Source organism: Pezoporus flaviventris, unplaced genomic scaffold (assembly GCF_033815535.1).
Source record: "Pezoporus flaviventris isolate CSIRO_AGI_PZ_B2104156 unplaced genomic scaffold, CSIRO_AGI_Pfla_v1 ptg000154l, whole genome shotgun sequence".
Taxonomy (NCBI): Eukaryota; Metazoa; Chordata; class Aves; order Psittaciformes; family Psittacidae; genus Pezoporus; species Pezoporus flaviventris.
In genome coordinates, this window is record NW_026892702.1 from 200143 (window position 1) to 207643 (window position 7501).

General features: G+C 54.8%; 1 pseudogene; it reads right to left on the reverse strand.

Annotated features, from left to right (window-relative positions):
* Nucleotides 1-220: 220 nt before the first annotated feature.
* Nucleotides 221-1349, reverse strand: LOC133283141 (olfactory receptor 14A16-like; annotated as a pseudogene).
* Between the last annotated feature and the right edge of the window lie 6152 nt (nucleotides 1350-7501).

The window sequence follows — 7501 nt, forward strand, 5'->3', positions numbered from 1 at the left end:
GTGTTATATTATACTTTAGTTATTGGAATGTTCTTACCTCAACTGATGGGATTTACATTTTTTCAGTTCTCCCCATCGCTCCAGGAGTGGGGAAAAGGGAAGAACTGGGGGGGGGGGGGGAATGAGCTAGCAGCTGCATGGGTCTGAGTTACCAACTGGGCTTAAACCACAACACACAGAGAAGAAGTTGCTGCAGAATCATTTATTTCCCTTAAGTACAGTGAGAGCCCCCCACTGACACAAAGTCTGCAGGTCACACAAGATGGGCAGATACTGAAGTAGCAGGGGATGAAAATTGACATGTCTTAGAGGACAACATCACAAGTGGAAAAAGGAAAACAAATGTAAAGGAGGAAAGACAGACATGGCCTGTCATGACCTACACTTGGAGCCCTTTGCAGAGGAAAGCAGGCAGTGTATGGCTGCTGAAACACATCCAGTCATCAGCATCCCCAGAACATCCTTGAGCTCCTAGTTCCTCAGGCTGAAGAGGAGGGGGTTCACTGTTGGAGGCACCACCGAGTACAGCACGACACCACCAGATCTAGGGATGGGGAGGAGCTGGAGGGGTGCTTCAGGTAGGCAAATGTGCCAGTGCTGACAAAGAGGGAGACCACGGCCAGCTGAGGGAGGCACGTGGAAAAGGCTTTGTGGCATCCCTGCTCAGAGGGGATCCTCAGCACGGCCCTGAAGGTCTGCACATAGTACCCCACAGCGAAAACAAAACACCCACATGTTATAGAGGTACCAACCACAAGAAGCCCAGCTTTTCTGAGATATGATTCTGAGCAGGAGAGCTTGAGGATCTGGGAAAATTCACAGAAGCACTGCTCCACAGCATTGCCTTGGCAGAAAGGTAAAGAAAATGTATTAGCTGTTTGCAGCCCCGCACAGAGAAACCCACTGCCTCATGCAGCTGCTGCTATGTGGACACAAGCTCTGCTGCCCTGAAGGGTCCTGTAGTGCAGGGATTTGCAAATGGCCACGTAGTGGCCATAGGACATGACATTGAGAAGAGAAAATTCTGCTGAAATAAAAAAGACAAACAGAAGAACCTGTGCAGCACATCCCAGGTAGAAGATGGCCCCGGTGTTCTGGAGGGAATTGGCCATGGATTTAGGGACAATGGTAGAGGTGGAGCCCAGGTCCAGGAGGGAGGGGCTGAGGAGGAAGAAGTACATGGGGGTGTGGAGGTGCTGGTCGCAGGCTGTGCTGCTGCTGCTGAGGCCGTTGCGCAGGAGCGCAGCCAGGAGTATGCCCCGGAAGAGCCAGAAGTTCCGGAGCTGCAGCTCCCGCTTGTCTGAGAATGGCAGGAGGAGGAGCTGGGTGATGGAGCTGCTGTTGGACATTTACTGCCTCTGGGCATGGGGCGCTGTCATCGGAGAAAAAGGCAGTGACAGGTTAGGACAGGAGGGATGTCCGATACAGAAGTTCAATTTACACACGACTCTGCTCCCACTGCGCAACCTACTCACCAAGAGTAAAAAAACATCAATGCTCAGGATCCTTCCCTAGCAGGTAAATGCTGCCTCAGTGTCTTTCAGAAGGACGCTCTGAAGAAGTGCTCAGAGGGACTGGAAATTGGAGCAGCATCACCCACCCAGCACTTCCCTTTCCTGCGAGGGGTTGTTCCTTCCCGCTGTGATAAACACATAAATGTATTGGCTTTCACAAATCATGGGTGTTGCTATGTGGCTATAACTGTATGAGTTTGCAAAGCCTGCTAAAGGCAGAAGATTAGACAGCAAGTTGAAAATGGCCAGAACTCTTGAGCAAAATGGAGTCACATAGCAAAAGAACTTGTAAAGGTAAAAGAAAAGGGGGGGGGGGGGGGGGGGGCAGAGGGGTTGATATAAGAAAAGCTAGTGCCTGGAAAACACAGGGTTAAAGTACTTTTAGACTAACTTAGGTCGAAGATAAAGAACAATGTTTGTCTGGCAGAACGAGTTGCTGAATGTGCATTTGCCTTTCGCTGTGTGTTGCTGTGTGCATGCCTGGGCACCTTTAGCTAAAGTCCCCCTGTCACAGCGGCATGCTTGATGGAAAACTCCCGTGTTACCAGGACATTGCTAATGGTCTGCTGCTGTTACTGACTGGCATTTCTCCCCTCTTTGGTGAGGAAGGTAAAGGCAAGAGAGACAAAGCCAAGGGGCAGATAAAATACATCCCTCAAGGGCTTTTAGAAGGCCTCCCAAAGGAAAGATCTACTCTCTGATACAGACTGGAGTGACATGCCCAGAGAGTCCATGTGGCAGGGCAAGCTCATGGCTGGAACTGAGCTGGCACTGGAACTGGTTCCAAGTCCAGAGCCCTCCTAGCTCCAGCCAGACATTGCTGGATGCCCCTGCTCTGACAGCTGATCCCCAGTGTGTGAGAAGTGTCTGATCCACCGTCTGCTTATGCCCTTTGAACAGCTTGTGATGTGTGAGCGCGCATCAGCATTGAATAGCTGAGCTAGTGAAAGGCAAAGATGTGTTCCTTGGCCTCCCTCTGGGCCAAGGCAGGGGAGCAGGGCTGCTGTGCTGTGGCTGGTCACTCCGCCAAGGTGGTCGTGTGTTCTCAGAAGGTGGGGATGTTCAAGGGCTGGTAGCTGCAAAGCAGAGGAGGAGGGGCAGGCAGACTGCCTTACCTTACCCAGGTAGTAGTCCTGGTTTTGGCTGAGTTCATTCTCTTCCCTGTAGCTGGTGCAGTGCTCTCTTTTGGCTTTAGTCTGAGAACAATGCTGGTAACACACCAGTGGTTTAGTTGTTGCTGGGTAGCACTTACCCTGATCAAGGACTTTTCAGTCTCTCATGCTCTGCCAGTGAGGAGGGGCACAAGAAGCCAGGAGGAACCTGACCTGAACTAGCCACAGAGGTATTCCAGACCACAGCATGTTATGACCGGTATAGAAACTGGGGGAGTTGGACGGAAAGGACCGTTTGATGCTGGATCAGGCTGGGTATTGGTCAGCGGGTGCTGAGCAATTGTATTGGGCAACACTTGTGTTTTCTGGATTTTCATTTTTTCTGTTGCTTCCTAGTATTATTATCATTTCTGTTATTGTTGGTATTATTTATATTATCACTGTATTTTACTTGCTTTCAATTATTAAACTGTTCTTACCTCCACGTACAGGTTTTCTATTCTTCCGATTCCCGTCACCGTCCCACCAGGGGATGGGCGAGCGGCTGCCTGGTGCTGAGTTACCAGCTGGATTTAAACCAGGACAGAGGGACGCTCCAGTTTGCCCTCATCTGCCCTTACCTGGGGCACACGGTGTGTGGGAAGGGAATCTCCTTTACACAGACACCACAGGAGCCCACACTCCCTCAGCCACTCTGCTCACTGTGGTGATGCAGCCAGAGAGGATCCAGGCATGCGGCCGCTGGCAGAGGAGAGGGGGCACAGACACACAGAGCGCAGCTTTGCTGAACGGGTTTATTGATCATGAGAGGGAGATGGCCCAGGGCTCCCCAGGGCTCAGGTGGGGTCCTCCAGGGACGACCACCTCCTCATGCCGCTGGAGGGGGACACGATAAGGATATCACCACCACTTCCGGTCCTGAAAAACAGATCCCAAAATGAAACAGTCGCCCATGGTGTCTGCTGGCACATGAGAGGGGCCTTGTCCCCAGTGTCTCTCTCTGCAGAGACCTGGGGAAGGAGAAGGGAATTGGAGACCCCAGTAAGCCTAGGATAGGGCTTGGCTCTTGTGAGATCCATAGGGCGCCCAGAATCCCTTACAACAGGATGCCTTGAAACCTCCCGGAGCCCTGCCCAGCCCTCACGGTGATCCTGGGGGTCTGCATGGCACCAGAGCCCTTGCCTGTCCGGCACGGTGATCCTCTGGGTCTGCTGAGCCCCGCTGAGTGCAAGGAAAGGCAGCTCTGTCCAGCTTGCCCTGGCACATGGATCATGGACAGTCCCCTCTGTTTCCGTCTTCCATACCCAAGCTCTGGCCAACCCTGAGGGCTCAGGGATTTCCTGGGTCTCAGAATCCCTTGTGGGGCTGGAAATGCCCTGATGCTGCTCACCTAGACACGAAGACCTACAGCCAGGCGTTTTTGGCGGAGAAGCACCTCGAAAGGAACCTGGGGAGAAAGGGAGGGTTAGGGACACCCTTGGGTGCACTGGGGTGTACTGGCAGGCAGGGAAGGCAGTGAGCAATGGGGTCCTTGGAGAAGGTGCTTTCAGGGAGAAATTGGGTATGTGAATTTGTACGGTGGCACAGAGAAAGCAGTGGGGATCCTGGGGAAGGGGCCCACCTGGGTGCATGGCCGTGTATTGGGGCATCCTGGGGTGCTCTGGGTTGTAATGGGATGGATGGGAGTGCAAGGGGGACCCAGGGGAAGGGGGCCTCCCTGGAAAAACACTGGGGTGTGGGGCTGCTCTCGAGGGTTGTAGTGGGATGCACTGGGCTGCGCAGGGGCACACTGGGATGTCCTGGAGTGTTGTGGCCGTGAGGGGAGCATCTGGGGACAGCAGAACTCATGGTACCTACCTCAGGCTTCTTCCCTTCCTCTATTTTGAGTTCCCCCTGTAGAGAGACCACAAAAGCTCACTGGTCACTGGCATGTCCCAGTACCAGCAAGGGACCAGCAAGGGATGGGAGGCGCAAACTGCCATCCAGTTCCCCAGACTGGTTGCCCTCTGAGTCCACCCCAGTACTTACATTCAGGCTATCATCTCCACTTTCTTCTAAGACTGCCTGGGAAAGAGAGCAAAGAGCTTGTCCGGATTGGACCTTGGTGGGGCTTTGCGTGGGGTACAGGGGTCCCCAGCCCCATGGCTTCCCTCTGGTCTGAGCAGGAAGATCCTTTCTGCTCCCCCCACCCCATTGCTCCAAGTTGCGCCTGGGATACCTGTTCATGCAGTGACCAGGGGTGGGGACAGAGGGAAGGACAGCCTGGGGAATTAGGGATCTCCAAAGGGGATGGGGTGACTGGGACGCAAAGACAGGGCACTGGCGTGAATTAACCAGGCTGATGGCGCAGAAGGGACAGGACTGTATGGGATGTTAAGGTGGGGTAGAGGAATTCAAGTGCAGAAGATACTGGGACTTCAAGCGTGGTGGTTGGTAGAGGCAGAAGGACGACTGCAGAGGACCACAGTGAGGGGACTGGGAGAGTTTTTGGGAGCTGGGGTTCAAGGAAGCGTTTTGGGGGACATTACCACAGTAGACAGGATGAAAGGCAAAGGACTGAGGGGGGCGACGTCCCAAAGGCATTGGGAACGATCAAAGGGAGGGCATCTGGGGACCCTAGGTAGGATAGAGAGGAGGTCCCAGGGAGGAGATGCCTGAGGGGACCAAAAGGACGAAGGGGCCCAAAAGGGAGGGGTGTGGGGGCACCGAGAGAAGGAATGGGTCAGGCCCTCCTAGGGCGGAGATAGGTCCAACCATTCAGGGAAGAAGCTGGGCTCTGGGTATCAGGAGCTATACTGCGTGGAAGCTTGGGAACAAACAGAACTGTGGAAGGCAGAAAGCTGCATCACCTGGGGCTTCTCCCTTTCCTCTTGCTTGGGAAAGGGAGAAGCCAACTCAAGGGGTTTCATGCTCACCACTATGATTTCATCCTGCAGGGGAGCTGATATCTTGCAGCCAAGACCTGTTCCCAGCCTTGAGCCCCTCCACGGGGCACTGGGGACTCACCTGAGCATCTGCTGGGGTGCACAGCAGGATGGTGAAGAGCAGGGCCATGCTGAGCACTGCGACTTTCATGTTTATCTGCGGTGTGGTGAGTCCTGGATGAGGCTGGAGAAGGTGAGGGGCAGATTTATCCCTCCCAGGACTCCTCCTTGCCCTCCCCGAGAGCCCCCAGGGCAAAGCCAGACTTGGCAGAGACACCAGCCCTGGCAGCAAGCCCGGCCTAGGCACAGAGTCACCCCTGCCTCCAGCATGGCTTCAGCCACCTTAGCTGGCATCAGTCCAGCTTCCTGCACGGGGCAGCTGGACATGCAAGTGCCCAGGCATCTGGGGATGTTGAAGGGGAACAAAGGACCCCTGACAGCCAGGCGTCCTATGGTGTCTGCCCACTGCTCCAACACAAAAGCACCTTCCAACAGCCCCCAAAGCCAGATCCCCCTATCTCCCAGTGCCCCTCACCTCCCAGCACTACCATCTCCCAGCACCGCCTGGCATCAGCTTAGGACGGTAGCTGGGACACGGCCTAATACAGCCAGCAGGTCATGGATCAGCATGGGGAAGCTGACAGACGCTTCTGCGCAAGAGCCCTGTGCATTGCCCACCCCCTTTCTGGTGGGCCGTGGCTGAAAGCATGGCTTGCTCTCCCAGCAAGCACTGCGAGCAATCGGCATCTTTTTTGTTTTCCTCCCACAGGAGCCTTTTCACAGAGGTGGAGCTGGTGAAATGCCTTCCTCAGTCCACTCCCAGCTCATCCTCTCCAGGGCCACCCAAGCGTCATGACAAGGCCACTGCACTTGCAAGTAAGCTCAGCACTGGTTCTTGCTGCAAAGTCCTTGGGGTGAACTCCGAGCGCTGCACTGTGCCAGAAGTCTGGCAAAATGTCACAAGTGGCTGGAGAAATGCAGGCTGCTCTGCTCTTCACCCCAGAGAGGTGGTGCCCAGGCCTCGGTGCTTGCCTCCCTGCAGGGAGCCAAAACACTCTTGGCTGAGCGTCCTGGAGAAGAGACCTCAAGACAGAGACCTAACTTTTCCCTGGTTTCTTTGCCCAGGGACGGTCTTCAGCCTTGTTTGCCATGCGGCAGGTACCCTTGCATCCCTGTGGAGATACCTGCTGATCGTGTGTATCTTCACTGTGTACATACTGCTTGTTTCTGTAGTTGGGCTTTTGGGGAGGGGGCAGCCTCATGCTGCAGGGGTCAGGGTGCATGGAGGGAGCGGGTGAGAATTGGGTTGTGCTGCCAGCTGTGCTTTGAGCAGTGGGGACTGCTGCTGCCGCTGCCAACTTCTTCCTGTTGCTCCACTGCAGGCTGCATCTTTGCTGTCAAGCAGAGATGGGGAAAGGAGTATGTATGTACTCCGTGTTTCTGTGTTGGACACGGGGAGAAAGGAGATGTCTGAGGGCCAGTGCAAGCAAAGGGGAGAGCAAGGGGTGTTCCTCAGCCAGCTCCCCGCTCCCACAAGCACTGCTCATGTTGTGGCCGTTCTCAGGGAGAGCCAAGAGTAAAGCCACTGGGCAGTCTCCTTGCCACACATTCACCAGAGGCCCAGACTTTGGTCATGGTAGGACAGCCTGCTGTGTAGCCAGACGCAGGGGTGCGGAGCCGAAAGTCTTGATTTGCTCTACCTCTTTAGGTGGAGATAAGCAGTTTGAAGAAGGTAACCCTGCATTTTGGAGAAGAAGGCTTGGCTGGGCAGAAGCCCTGAGGAAGCACTACCTGGGATTAGTAGTGGGCTCAGCCTGCTGAGCGCAGCAAGCCAGCTTGTGCCAGGGGATTGCTGGGTGAGCTTTGGCACTGCCCAGGCCCTTCTCTGGGCCCAGGTTAACTGGTGCTTCAGGCAGTAGGAATCTTCCAGCATTCTTCCCTTGGCACGGGC